This window comes from Micromys minutus, assembly GCF_963924665.1.
Source record: "Micromys minutus genome assembly, chromosome: 12".
Lineage (NCBI taxonomy): Eukaryota > Metazoa > Chordata > Mammalia > Rodentia > Muridae > Micromys > Micromys minutus.
This window is the reverse complement of record NC_137981.1, coordinates 54482948-54496528: the sequence shown is the minus strand read 5'-3', so window position 1 is coordinate 54496528 and position 13581 is coordinate 54482948. Positions and strand designations below refer to the sequence as shown.

Genomic DNA, 13581 nt, shown 5'->3' with positions numbered 1-13581 from the left:
CTTGGGGAGGAGGGGCTTAGATGTAAAGAGATGAAAATAGGCCTGGAGCCAAATAATCAGAATTATTGCTATTTTTTTTCTGAAGAAGAATAAAAAACTATTTCTCATCATTTGGACTTTCTATCTAGCACAAAACTGTTACATCATTATTTCTGGTATCATTTTCTTTTACAGACAAAAGCAAAAACGAACAAACAAAAAACAAAACAAAAAAAGAAACAAAAATAAAAATCTGTTATCCTGAGTGGACTCTTACGCTCTAAGGATCTTCTACATCACTGAAGATAGATATGCACATGTTCAAAAGCTCACACGTCAAGTAGAAAGTTACAAAGTTTAGCCTCAGGTACCAGGCTTTATTTCCCACTTCTCTACTGATGAGACTTTTGAGAAAGAGACAATGTTGTTTCCCGCCAATAAACCCCGAGACCAAGGTATTAGTTACTTACTCTGGCTGTGATACATACACTGGAACAGGCACTGATGGGGGAGGGGTTCATGTTGGTTCAGAGTTCAAGCATCCAGTCCATCAGGGCAGGAAAGACAAGGCCAGAGGAGCAATAGCCCCTGATCATATCACCTGTAGGCAAAGAGCAGAGAGATGACACTTGTGCTCAGTTCCCCCCTAAACAGAAGCCAGTTGGACCCCTGTGTGTGCTTTCTAATTGGTATTTTAAAGCAAATTCCACTTCACATAGCTACACTACTGGAATACAGGTGTTTTTATCAACCATTTTAACTTGTCAGTGGTCAGTCCTTCAGTTCTACAGTCTTGAAGAATGGTAGTTCATCTGAAAAAAAGTGTGTTTTTTTTAATGTATATGAGTACATGCCTGTATGAATATATGTGCACAATGTGTGTGCTAGGTGCCCATGGAGGATAGAAGAAGACATTGCATCACCTAGAATCAGAATCACAGATGATTGTGAACCATCCTTTGGGAGTGGGAGTCAAACCCAGGTCCTGTCCAAGAGCAGCCTCTTAACAATATCCACAGCATCCAAAAATGGAACTTTCTTAAAGGTTGGTTGCTGTGCAGGAGCTGAAACCAAACCATTGCACCTTGTTTTCAAATTTTGTTACAATAAGTTGCCAGGAACTATCTAGGAGAAACTAAAATCTGGCAGATCATCTACCTAAGATGGTTTCACCATGGATTGTAAAGCCATGAGGAATTTGCTCTTCTGGCAAGGCCAAAGAGATTACATTTGAGGAAAGATTCCTGCTATTAATATGATTTTCCTGTTATTGTAAAATATATGAAAAATTGCTAGATATTAGCCCACCCTTTTGAGCAGCTTTCTGTAAAACAACGATGTACTGTCTTGTAGTAATGCTATATAGACAAATAAATGACTTCTTTTTAATGATGATTCTATAAAAATTCCCAAAATTTTACTAGTAATTAGTAAGCCCTTTATAATAAAACGGGTATTAAGCCCTCTCTAATATTAAAACTGCAATGAGAACTCTGCCAGTCTTCAAGTGTCATGAGTTAATTGTTTCTGAGATAGCTAGCAGGTATCTACAAATTAGAACATATTCCAAGAGGTTCTAAAACAATTAACCCAAGGACATAAAAAGGGAACTAACAATTTATTGTAGGTGGAAGGACAGAAGATAAAATATTGACTGGGTTTATCTATACAAAACTTCAGTGATAATTTAGTTATGGTCTTTAACTCTTCATAGCCCAGTGGTTAAGAGCACTGGCTGCTCTTCCAGAGGTCCTGAGTTCAACTCCCAGCAACCACGTGGTGGCTCACAAACATCTGTAATGAAATCTGATGCCTCTTCTGGCATGCACCATGTATGTGCATACATACAGAAAACTCATACCTACATAAATACAATTAAAAAGAGGAGAGAGGGAGAGAAACAATGACTTGAGTGTTATACCTCCTCCCACGCACTCACCCCTCTACCTGGAATGTTGAGCTCTTGCTTTGGAAAGTGAATCTCTCTCTCTCTCTCTCTCTCTCTCTCTCTCTCTCTCTCTCTCTCTCTCTCCCTCTCTCATTCTCACTCTCTCTCTCCTTTCCCCTCCCTCCCCCTCCTCCTCTCCGTCTTCCTTTTATTCTTTCTCTCCTTCTCCTTCCTCTTCTTCTCCCTCTCTTTCTCCCCCTGTCTCCCTATTTTTCTATCTTCCCCTCTCTTTCTCTCTCCATAAAGCATCATTAATCCTTTCTATATTGTGGGAAGCTTGAGTTGTTTTTAGAACAGGGGTTCTTTATTAGTTACTCTTGGGTATGGTAAAGTTATCCACTGTTATGGTTTGGCTGTAAAATGTCCCCCATATGCACACATGATTGAATACCTTTGATGTTTGGGGGACTTTGGGGTGTTTGGTTTGGGGAGGTTATGGAACCTTTGAGATGTTAGGCCTATCTGGGAGAAAAAAGTTATTGGGGGGCAAGGCCTTGGGGATTATTGCCTGACTTATGTCTGGTTGAACTTCTCAGATTCTTGTTCTGATGAGATGCTCTGGCCACCATAGTCATCTGCCACTATGCCCCCTCAATGTGATTAACCATATCCTCTCAAACTATCAGCCAAAATAAACATCTTTCTTAATTGCCTCATATCAGTTACTTGGTCACAGGGGAGAGAAAATAACTAATATATCAATCTTTAACCAGTTGTGTACATTGTCAGGGAGTCTTGCTTGAGGGAAGGTTCTACTTCAGCAGGTCTGAGAGAACAAGGAGGTGCAGGTTTGCTGCTGGTCTGAGGTCTCCATTCTGGGTCTTTGGGTAGTGTGATAGTTATTAATGTTGACTGTTAGTTTGACAGAATCTAGAGTCATGCCGGAGAAAACCTGTGTCCTTGAAGGAGTTTCTGGAGTGAGTTAACGGCAGAAAGCAGAGCCATCATAAATGTGGTGGCACCATTCCATGGGTTCATGGGATCTAAACAGAGCAAAGAAGAGAGAAGGAATCAGCGTCCATCTTTCTGCTCCCTGACTATGGATATAGTGAGCAGCTGCCTCCTTTCCTGCCACCATGATTCAGCTGCCTCCTTTCCTGCCACCATGAATCCCCACTTTTGTGAACTGTACATTAAAAACTTGAGCCAAAAGAAACTCTTTGTTAGGTATTTGATCACAACAAGAACAACTACAATAACAACTACTACAATTACAATTACAGCAACAACAACTTCTACTACTACAGGCAGCAAAGGGAGAGAGTCAGGACTCCCAGACCAAGCTCCTACCTTGGCCTGGTCACCTGCACAAATCTCCTCTTTGAGCTACAGCTTCACATTCTAAGAGAACAATTGCAATGTGCTGAGGGTAAGAAGCTTTCCTTGGGAAAGAACATAGAACTTGATGAAAAAAATGGGGACGAAAGAACAGATAGAGACACTGCACTACTCTAAGGCCAGCAGTTCCCAGAAAATGCTAAGGTGTGTTCACTGTGGACTCTATCAGCTGAGCAGTCCAAAGCCGCTAGGCAGACCTTCCTACCCCCCCCCCCTTTTCCTTCCATTTGTGATCTCACACTGAGAGGAAACTGCTGTGCTCTTGAAGGTTCAGTGACCTGCAGCATCTTGCAAGTGAAAGCCCTACCATAATCCCTGGGCAGCGCTGTCTGCTTTTCATCACAAAAGATTAGGTACAAAAGCTGAGAGGCTGGAAGGAGAGGCTTGGGAGTCACTCTGAGGTCTCTGAGCAAATGTCAGGCGTTTACAGTAATATGAGACACTGTGATTGCCTGTGTTAAGCTGAGATTTTGAATGTTAGCCATGGAAGACTGTAGGACTCCATGGGGCTATCAGTGTGGGCTTGGAGCCTCAGATGCTTGGGTTTCAACCCTCTGCAGTGTACCCATAGCCTGCTGGAATGTTGCCATTCATCTTGGAGACCAGTCATGCAGTGGAACTGGTTCTGAGCCCAGCTTTAGGAGATGTATCAGGGAAAGGACGCTCCATAGAAGAATTCACGCAAAGAATTTTCTGTAGGCAACATTCCCTCTCTTTCCAGAACTAACAATTATGTACTATATGTATTTTCAAGGATTCTTGTCTCCTTAAATATTCCACTGATAGATTTTGTATTTCTATTTATTTATTTTTATGTATATGACTATTCTGAATTTGTAGTAGACTAATTAAAAATGGTCCCTATAGGCTAATATATTGAAGGCTTGATGTCCAGATGGTGGAACTGTTTGGTAAGGATTAGGAGGTATGGCCTTGTTAGAGAAAGTATGTCCGTGGTAAGAGGCTTCAAGATTTTTAAAGATAGCCACCATTCCCAGTGTCTCCCTATTCTCTGCTTTCAGATGGAGATGTAAACTCCCAGTTGTTTCTGCTACCATGCCTCTGTTTCATCATCATGGACTCTCACCCTCTGAAACTGTAAGCCCAGTTAAACGCATTCTTTTATAAAGCCACATCAGTAAAGGAATAACTAATCAGCCAGCATGTGTGTTGATGTAACATTTGTGGGCCTGGCACCTGCAGAAGTCAGAAAAGGTGTTGGATCCCCTAGGCATGGATTCACTGGGCATGGGGTTGTAGACAGTTGTGAGCCACCACGTGGGCACTAGATAGGATCAGAACCCAGGTCCTCTGCAAGAACAGCATGTGCTCTTAGCTACCGAGCAATCTCTCCAGCCTCTCTACTGATACATTTGAAGACAGTTTCTGTGAATGTACAGAAGCCCAAAAATTTATGCCACAACCCAGTCTGAGGTTTTTGTTGTTTGTTGTATTTAGAAATACAGGAGATAAATATGAAAAGTAACAGTTAAAGGGTTGGAATGAATGCTAATGGGAAACAGGTTTTCGGTGCGAGAGTTCAGAGGTTAGGAAGCTCTTGCTTACTATGTAAGCCTTAAAGAACTATCTGATTTAGTTTTTAAATAGTAGAGTGTTTGCATGCCTTCCTTTGATAAACAGACATTCTAAATAAAAAAAAATTCTATTTTGTGCCAGCTATAACTGTGCTTCAGGAAAGAGAAAGACAATACTTCATCACACTCTTTCCCCTTCTTCTTTAAAATATTTTGTTTGTTTTTCCAAGTCATGGGTTTCTCTGTGTAACCCTGGCTGTCCCAGAACTGTCTCCATAAGCCAGGCTGTCCTTGAACTCAGAGATCCGCCTGCCTCTGCCTCCCAAGTGCTGTGAGTACAGGCATGCACCGCCATGCCCAGCTCCTTCTATTTAAAAAATTTATCTGTACAACATCCTTTGTTTCTGTCATTCTTTCTCAATCTTTCTTTCCTTTTTTCTCACTTCCTCTCTTCCTGACATGGTGCTTGTTGAAATGTCTTTACTATTAGACTCATTATATTTACTGGACATCACATTTCCCATTCTAGTTGTTACTAAAAACATGTGTGGAGTGTTCTTTCCCTCCCTGACCACAGTGAACTAAGTGGCAAAGTCAGTCTTGAGTGACTTTGCAGCACAATGGAGGGGTTTCTTATAAGTTTCGTTCAGATGTGGGGGCAGCATGAGAGCTCACTGGGCTCAACAAGCCACAGGATGTAAGAGACCCCTGGTCTGGTAATCCTGTTGGGAACAGAATCCCCGGCTATGATCACACAAAGCCCATGTTGGGACTTTTTGGTCCTGACAAGCAGTTCTAGATGGATCAGTGCTGAAACAGAATATTGTGGTTTAAATGAGAAATGTTCCTTATAGATCGATGGCTTGGGGAAGGTTATGGAACTCTTAGGACACAGCCATGCTGGAGGGAGTCCATCACTTGGGGTGGGCTTTGTGGTGCCACCTTATTTCTTTCTCCGTCCTGTGAGTGATGGAGTATGATCAGCCCTTCTCACCATTGTGGACGCTCCCTCTGGACTCCTAAGGTAAAATGAACCCATTGTTGTGTTGCGCTTGGTTATGCTATCAGAAGATCAACAGAAAAACAACCAGTACACAGGTTCTTTCCATGTGGGGAAGATTCTGCGATTCTCTCATGCGTAATTCAGAGAAACCTAGAACCTTCTTTCCATGGCTGCTCTGTACAGATTTGCAACCCCAAACCTCTGAGTGATTTCTTGTCAGAGAGGAACCTGCCTCTTTCTTGCCCACTTCTGGATCCTTCGGCATCCTGGTTCTAGTTTCTAGCAGATAAATCTAGAAGTAAACAAAAGCCATCCCGTAGGCACTTTTCAGTGCAGAGTTCAGGGGCTCTGTGACCCTCCCCCACCATGGTTCTGCCCATCCTTAATCATAATGACTTATGTTAGCTCAGAGTCATGTAAAGTAAGATTTTTTTTTAATGTGCTCTGGGAAGCCTGGTATCCCACATCCTGTCCATGGGAAGGAACATCATCCCAGCCCTGGTGTCTGTTTTACATTTATCCCATTACTCTCTTCTTTAGGGTTTTGTCCCAGTGTCCCTGCTTTAACTAGTTTCTTACGATTGAATGTTTGACTACAAACTACAAAATTGCTCGAATTACAATCATTTCATCATCTAATTCTTAAGCAAAATTGAAATCATCTTGAATCTGAGATACGCCCTGTGTCTCTGAGTTTGACAAAACAAGGAACTCCAATTAGGTCCCCAGAGGTGGTTCAGGGAGGATGCGCCCTGCCTATGACCCTGGGCCAGTGTCGGGAAGCATGGGCTGTCTCCTGCGACTCATCATCCACACACCTGGGGGATGAACAAAGTAGGTGGTTGTGCAGATTTCATGACGGGTAAAGAGCAGGGAGTGACATAAGGCGGAGGATTCTGCCTCCCTGACTCAGAGTCAGCAGCTGGACACTGTGGAGACTCAGATGAAAATTACTGTCACACTTGTCAAGACCGTCAACTTTGAGAAGTAATAGTTATGGTTGAGCTTTGGGAATCCTGAGCATATTTTGAAAGCACCCTTCTCTCCTATCATGAAAATACCCATGAGACAGGAAAGCCAAAACTAGGAACTTGGTTTCACAGACTTGGAAAGTTGCGTTCAACAACATTTCGTGACTTTACCCACAACCACAGAGCTGGGGAGGCTGCCTGCCTGGAGACTCACACTTCTCTTCACAGGGCCCTTCTGAGGGCTGCTGCTTGTGAAGCCAAGTAAGTGTTGACTTTCTACTTCCTCTGGGCTATGTGCTGGGACAAGACACACACAAGATAGATGTAATCCCCCCAAACAGGAAGCCCTCAGTTGCCGATTGATGGTCTGCGGTGGCTCATCACCAGGAACACAGAACTAATGAGGTTGCCATAGAGAACTCTCAATTATGCAAAGACATTATCTCCCCATATTAAACACTCAGAGTCCACTTCCCTTAGTTTCTCAGATTTAGCTATGGACAAAGCCTAACTAACCTTCCACCATATGTCCCACTACCTCACAGTGGTGGTGATGGGGCACGGGATTCAGAAGACCAGCCACCATAATCTCCTGGTTTAAATGGGGAAAGATTGGGGAAAAATTGGTTTTAGACAGATTTTTGCTATTGTTTCATTGTAATGTCAACTGATTTTCACTTGTTTGTTTGTTTATCTTGCATGTGTGTACACTTAGGTGTGTATCACAGTGCGCATGCAGGAGCAAAATGACAACTCGCCAGAGTCGATTCCCAGCTTGCGGGTTCGAGGGATCAAACTTGGGTCCTCAGGAGTGGCAGCAAGCACCTCTGCCTGTCGAGACATCCCACAAGCCCTGGACTGTTTTGAGCTTAGGTGATCAAAAAAAAAAAAAAAAAAAAAAAAAAAAAAGAGGGGAAGAGGAAAAGTGTCTTGGCCCATAGCCACTGGCTTTGAAACCATACAGATACCGCCAGCAATCTTACAGCCTGATAGTCCTATGCCCCTCCCTGTCTAAGTCAGTGTCTTACAGATGGTGCAGGAGAGGCTTGGCCAGTCTCTTGTTACTTCTCTGCTGTTGTAATAAAGCACCGAGACCGAGGCAGCTTATGAAAAGAAGAGTTCCTTTGTCTGACAGTTCCACAGGGTCAGAATCCATGACAGTGGAGCAGAAGCTGAGGACTTGCATCTTGAACCCAAAGTGGGAAGGAGAGAGGGAGGCAGAAAGGACAGGCGGGAAGTGGGGGAAGGGAGGAAGAGAGAGACTCTAATAGGTTAGGCTTTTACTTTCAAAGCCTAACCCCACTGGCACATTTCCTCTAACAAGGACACACCCAAACCTACCCAAACCATGCCCAGAAACTGGGGATCAAGTATTGAATGCCAGAGACAATGGGGGACATTTCTCATTCAAGCCACCACACTTGGGCTGTCCTTAGATTTCACCTTCCTCCTCTTTGTCCATGTCTGTCTGCTTTCCCTACTTTTCAGAACATGTCAGTGTAGTATAAAAAGGTAATGTCCATCTTGAGCACCGTTGGTGTTATAGTTTGAATCTGAAATTCCCATCACAGGCTTCATGGTTTGAATACTTGGTCCTTAGTCACTGTGTAATATTTGGGGGCACTGTGGAAGTTTTAGAAGGTGGAACCTGACTGGTGGACATTATGTCCCAGCCTCTGCTTCCTGCCTTGGTATCCACTTCCTGTCTGCCATGTTGTGAACAGCCTCCACCACACCTTCTTGCACCCGCCATACCTTCTCTGCCAGGGTTGTCTGAAGTCACAAGGCAAAAGAAGCCTTTCCTCCCTAGTTGTCATCAGATATTGTGGTGCCAGGCACAAAGGTGAAGAATACATAGGCTGACCCCAGGTCTTAGTGACTGATGTAATTCATTCATGGTATAAAACAGAATGCCTGTGCACAGAAATCTAGAACAAACAGGGGTTCCTTTCCTCCCCATTTGAGACCTGAAAGTCCATGATAAAAATGCCAGCCTCTGGGGCGTTCTTACAGTGTCATTACGTGGCAGGAAGCAAGAGAGAACGAAGGTCACATGTTGCCATGTCAACAGACTGACAAGGGGAAGATATTTCTATAAATCCTTCTGACAGTGTTGGCTCCTGCCATTCCCAATAGGGCCCCCCTCCCTGCCCCGCTGCATTGGAGATTCAGTTTCTGGGACTCGAGCTTCAGCCGCAGAACTGATGCACTGAATTTCCTGCTGACGCATATGTGTCTGTAATGAAGGTCTGTGAGTGTCACGTTCAGAGCACACACCTAGCTAGATGGACGATTCCATCCCCAGGGATGATGGTGACTTGCTGGGAGGCAGAAGTATTCTTTTTGTAAGGGGTGAGTGATAAAGGGGGTGCTTACAGGCCTAGACTGCCTAGGGCTGAACTCACAGGCTGGAGTGACCCAAGACAGATCACTTGATCTGTAAATGGTTTCGGGAGTGGCACCTGCCACACACGGCTGCCATGAAGTTCACAATGCCCCTCACTGTTTAACAGCGTCCACATCGGTGGGCCGAAGCTGACCACAGATTAAAGCTATTTTTTAAGTAATCGTGGTTTGTATTGAATGTTAAAATGTACTCTTCTTATCCTAAGTCCAGAAACTACATGGTATGATAGTCGTTCACATACTATTTATGTTGTGTTGGATTTAGAGTAGACAGGATACTGTGCGGGGCCTTTATGCAGACACCATGTTTTATACTGGAACTTACATGCCTGAGGTTTTGGCGTCGATGCAACCGACCTCAGGAGGATATCAAGAAACAACTATATAGGTGTTTGAAATGCATTCGAAATAATGCATGCATACATCTGTATATATAGTTTACAACATATATCATAAAGTGCCCCTTTCTCCTCCTCCTCCTCCTCTTCATCCTCTACTTCCTCCTCCTTATACAAGGACGGCTCTTTTTCTTCCTGCAAAGCAGTGTCCTGCAGGAGCTGCCCCTGGGGACACTGATGATGACGAAGACGTTTCTGAGTCAGATGAGGGTTGTGGGCAGAGTTGAGTTTGGCAGACTCTCCCTGTGTTAGAAACCTGACCTTGAAACCCTTTTCTCAGATCTAACCAACAATCAGGAGCTTATTTACGTATTTTAGCTTCTGCACACTGTGATCCAGACCCATCACCTGATTTATCCAGTCCTGGCTCACACTGGGCTCTTGGGGGTGGTGGTGGGGCATGTCTCTGATATTCTTTCTCTCTGATATTCTTTCTCTCTGATATTCTCCCTCTCCCCACGACTCTTATCTGAATTTATTGCTTCTTTATCACCTGCTTGGATCGATTTCTAATCCTTTTAATTTGCATTTAACTTTATTGTGTGTACCTGTATGTGTGTGCATATGTGTATGGGTGTCTATGAATGTACATGTGTACAAGTGTGTGTGTGGGGGGGGACTGAAGCCAAGTTCACATGTCATTCTATCTTGAGGGTTTCTATACAGGCTCCCTTGCTGGCCTTGACCCAGTCAGGGCCCTGTGGACTCAGCTATCTCCCAACCCCAGTGTATCTCCTTTTCGCGAGGTAATTGTTTGTGCTGAGGTTTCCAGCTCTTCGAGGTCCAGTCAGCCTTCCAACCAGCTGGCTTCGCCCATGGCCCCTTCTCTCTTTTCTTGTGCAGTTTTTGTGCTCCACAGACATGGGCATTGTTACTGAATTTGTGCTGAGCTTGACTTCGGGAAGTTCTTTCAGAGCCCCCCAGACATTAGTCTAAATAGCCCCAGTGGGAACTGTCCACGGCCTTTGGGAGTGGATATAACTTCAGGAAATGCCAAATTTGCTGAATGGATTGAGAAATGCCAGCTCCGTGCTACAATGAATTTTACAAGACTGGTTTCCTTGGGTGTGTCATAAACCAGGTCTAGCTGCCATTTTCCCAGAAGCTGTCCAAAAAGTATTTTGAGCAGCGCCTTTAAAACAGGCACTGAGTCCCAAAGCCAAAGGCTGGAAACGCGGCGCAGAGAGTTGTAAGTCTGAGGGTGGCCACAAGAGGGCAGGAGTAGTCCAGACTCCCTCTAGCAGTTGCTTTTTTAGGACGTTTTAAAAAAATAGAGCACCTCCCACCCAGTCAGTACCTAGCAGAGCTGCGGGTGACTCCACAGACTATCTCCGGATTGCTTTCTGAGGCTGACCGACGCTGCACCAAGACAGGGAGTCCCACGTGCAGACCCGTCATTCAGCTTTGTTGAACTGGTCCTCCCATAGAAGTGACTCTGTGGCCCTGACCTCAATCACTAGGTGACCCAGAAGCCTCTCTCTATATGACTCCATCTGGATTTGGCTGGCTGTGGAGACAAGCTTCAAGGGACTTTCCGGGTCTCCGTGAGGCAGCAGTCAGCTCTCTGGCCACCATGGCAATCTCTGGGAACTGAAGGAACAGGGTCCGGCCTCAGCGCAGGGCATACAGGTGAGTTTTGACGTTTTGACCTAGAACTTACTGGGTAGTGTTGGCCGAAGGGCAGACGGAGGAAGCGTTGTATTGGTGAAGCTGAGTGCCAGGAAGTCCTGCAGACCGAGGACCTGGAGTCCCCTGGCTCCAGGTTGGGGGTCCCAGGGATCTGAGCCTCTAGACACACGTTGGCCCTGGGACTCAGTTGCTAGAGCTGCAGAGTGTGAGCCTTCATTTGGATGTCAGAGAGGTGCTGTGGCTTCAGTGGCATCTCTGGCTGTCTTGTCTCATGTCATAGCTCCAGAGCCTATTCAGGGTGTAAATGTGTGTGCACACCTGTATGCATGTGTGGGTGCATGTGTGTGTGTGTGTGTGTAAATACACCAGGGTGGAGCAAATGATGCAGGAGACTTTTGCTGAAGCATCTGGCCCTCTCGAACTGTGGATTAGGATCCAGTGAACTGAGTACAGTTAGAGAAAGAAAAGGTTTAAGACCTATCTAGCAACTTTTTCCTGGGGGCCAGCATCTGCAGTGACTTTCTTTGGATTAAGTGAGTTTTAGAAACCAGGCAATACAAAGAAAAGCTGTAAGCCCTGCCAAGTGAGAGGCCAGAGCCCACGGAAAAAGATTCAGAGTTGCAAGAGAGGTCCCTGGTCTATGTCTCTGCCTCAGAAGTTTGGCCCTTCCAGAATCAGGGTTCGAACCTCAGTCTTACACCACTTTTGAGATTGCTTTTTTTTTTTTTTTCTTCAAAAAGTGAACTCCTCATAACTTAATTTCTGGGACTTTTTGAGCAAGGGGGAGTCTTCAGGACTCGGAGACCGCCTATCTGCTGAGGAGGAATTTTACAAAGACTTTGACTGTGCCCTGCTGTTTTGTATGGCTTTGAAAAGTCCTCACTCCTGCATCAGCTTTCCCCTCCTCCTCTTCACTTCCCCCTCCCGAGTGAGGTGATCAGCAGAGTGAACCTCACACCTCAGAAGGCTAGATGAGGTCAGCAAACTGAGAGAGAGAGAAAAGGGAGCCGTAGTGGCGTGAGCTCCTTCACCCCTGAACCTGTGCAGAGTTTGAGAGTGTCCCTGGGCAGCCGTCAGATAGATTCTGGAAGCAAAGCTCCGCCCCTACCCCGCCCTTTGTGGGGAGTGATCCACAACACCTCCTGGAGGTGAGTGGAACCGCCCTCCCTATTTACAGGGATTAGCAAAGCTGGAGGCCCCTTGAGCAACAGGAGACCTGTGACTCCATCTGTGTGGCGCAGGCTTCCCTTCCAGCCTTTTCCCCTGCTCATGACCTTACAGAGGTACACTAGCTGCACTTCCCCCAAGGTGTGCCCAATGCAGCTTCCATTACAGCAGCCCTGAAGGTGGCCAATGAAAGTGATTGACGTGTATGTATACCTTTGATAGAGCAGCTCATGATGGAGTCAGTGCTGTATGTGGGGACCCCTGAACCTAACTTCCAGTATTGTCATTCTTGCCTCTTTGGTCTTGGTTAAGTTATCTTTAAAATGGGAGTGATAAAATGATGATATGCCTTCCTGCCTTGTTTATGATGCTCCCAGGAAGTGCTCCCAGGAGGTTTGGAGGCTGGGGGATGATCAGTCCAAGGCCCAAGGGGTGTCTCCAATGCGCCAGTTTCCATGATTACCACCGCTCTGGATGGTCAGCTGTGACATGCCTCAACCCCAGCACAAACTGGGTCTAAAGATGGCAGAACAGGGTCTCAGAGTCCAGAAGCTACTCCTGACTCCAAGAGGAGAAAACACAGCCCCACATAAAACCAGGGCAGGCAGAACACCCTACATTTTGTTTCCACACAACAGGGAATTGAGCATTTCCAAAGTCATCCCTAACATCTGGACCTGCTCCACCCTAGCCCCTTTCTCTGGGCTGTTTCTCCGTCCATCCAGGAGCTGAGGAGTATGGTTAGGAGGGGTTGCCGGTGGACACATTCTTGGTCACAGTGGTCTGGAGTTGACTGGGAGGGAGGGAAAGTGGATTGAAAGTAAGGTTGCCTGCCCTGTAGGTTCTGGGGACCTCTTGCTGCAGACACTGTTGCCTTTGGCAGAGCGAGGGTTAGCACAGGCTGCAGGGACAGTGGCCTCCGGCTTTGTAGCTTCTTAAGATTGAGGCCAGAGGGGAAGAACCACACACGTCCTGAGACCAGGGTGGATCCCCTATAGTTGAGCAGAGCTGGATCCACCCAGTGCCCCACCTAGAGGCCTTGCTGGGTGGAGGAAGGAGTCTTTGATGGAGAGCCAGTGCTAGGAGATTAGCAAATTGGACACCACAGGCACAGAAAGGCTGGGTGGGAGCTGTCTATGTGAGGAGTCCTGATAGACCCAAGGACCATCTTCCTCTCCTGTCCCTCTCATAGACTAGAGGAAAGACC

The 13581-nt window shown here is 45.7% G+C and overlaps 1 protein-coding gene across 1 annotated transcript in view; it reads left to right on the top strand.

Moving 5' to 3' along the window:
- The first annotated feature begins 10950 nt into the window (after positions 1-10950).
- Positions 10951-13581, top strand: part of SCARA5 (scavenger receptor class A member 5) — an 87150-nt gene continuing 84519 nt past the window's right edge. Inside the window, exon 1 of the mRNA XM_080926720.1 lies at positions 10951-11207. The gene's annotated coding sequence lies outside the window, so the exon portion shown is untranslated. The remainder of the gene's footprint in view (positions 11208-13581) is intronic.